Source organism: Acyrthosiphon pisum, chromosome X (genome assembly GCF_005508785.2).
Source record: "Acyrthosiphon pisum isolate AL4f chromosome X, pea_aphid_22Mar2018_4r6ur, whole genome shotgun sequence".
Classification (NCBI taxonomy): domain Eukaryota; kingdom Metazoa; phylum Arthropoda; class Insecta; order Hemiptera; family Aphididae; genus Acyrthosiphon; species Acyrthosiphon pisum.
Window position 1 is genome coordinate 6,603,177 of NC_042493.1, and position 1,376 is coordinate 6,604,552.

Genomic DNA, 1,376 nt, shown 5'->3' on the forward strand with positions numbered 1-1,376 from the left:
AGCTCGACGTTTGAGTAAAAAAACCAATTGTGATTTATGTATAAATGGATTAAAAAATTGTTCTCAAGTAACTAAAAGTGAATCAGAATTAGTAAATTTAAAAAGTAAAGGTTTCCTGACACACCCAAATGCAAATTTGTTTAAAATTCTACAAGTGTTAGAGAGTTGTTTTACTAAGCATGCCAGTAGTCCTGATGTTTTTGAAAACACTTACAACGAGTTTTTTCTAATTTCTACCAACTTGAAATTTCCTTGTCCAGACCACAAAAAACAAATGATGGCTGACATTTTCAGTTCTTATATTATAATGCGAATGAGGCAATATACCTATACTGAAAATCAAAAAACACAAAAACTAAATAGGACTAAAAAGTAAATAGCGAAACTAACAACAACTTAAATGTGTAGTATTATTTTGATTATTAATTAGTATTAATTTTGGGAAGTAAATATGTATGTAATTAATTAAGGAAAAAAGTACTTAATAAGAATAAATTATTATTTCATGAAGTTTTTTTCTTGTAATTATGACATAGATACCTTAATTATTTATATGAAACTGGTGTCTAAATATAAATCTTCTTTTATCAGCAACGGTTGAAAAGTTTTTACTGTTTATAATTAAGTGTAGTATCCAATAAAATATGTATCATGGCTTCAACAAGTTTTAGTACTTTTTACTTATGATTTTTCTCCTGTCCAAATGATTTAAATCTACATTCTAGATTTCTACCTGCACATCAAGACATCAAGTGAAGGCTAAATAATAAATACTATTTAGTATTTAATAATAATTAATATATTATTTACATCATTAATCAATAAGTAATTTATTTGATGTACTGAAAACTTCAGATTGTTATAGTACCTAACTGTTATGTCTTTATGATTGTAATTTGTTACTAATAAATAATAACTATAACTATAAGTTATAACTAAAACTATAAGACATAAGTAATAACTATAAGACATAAGTAATAACTAGGTATAAATAATAAGGAATACACAAAATGACGAAATCCGAATATGGATACCAAGAATTCAAATTTCAAGCCATAAAAATTCTGTGAGGGCTGGATAACGCTCGTGGCAAAATAAAAATATTGTCATGAAATAAAATATTTAACGATATTAATGACCACTTGGGCGCTAGCTGTGCTTCTCGCAGGCCGCAATCGAGGTTAATCACTGGGCATCAAAAATATTGCTCCGTTGAGTAACCTGTATATCTTAAATCGTGGCGGAGACCTAACGAAAATATTGTATCAAATATTATTCAAATCGGAACGCGTCCGAACTCCGAAGTCCTGTTGAATGCTGATTATATAACATAATATTTTTATAATATTGAAAATTGGCAATTAGTAATCACGATC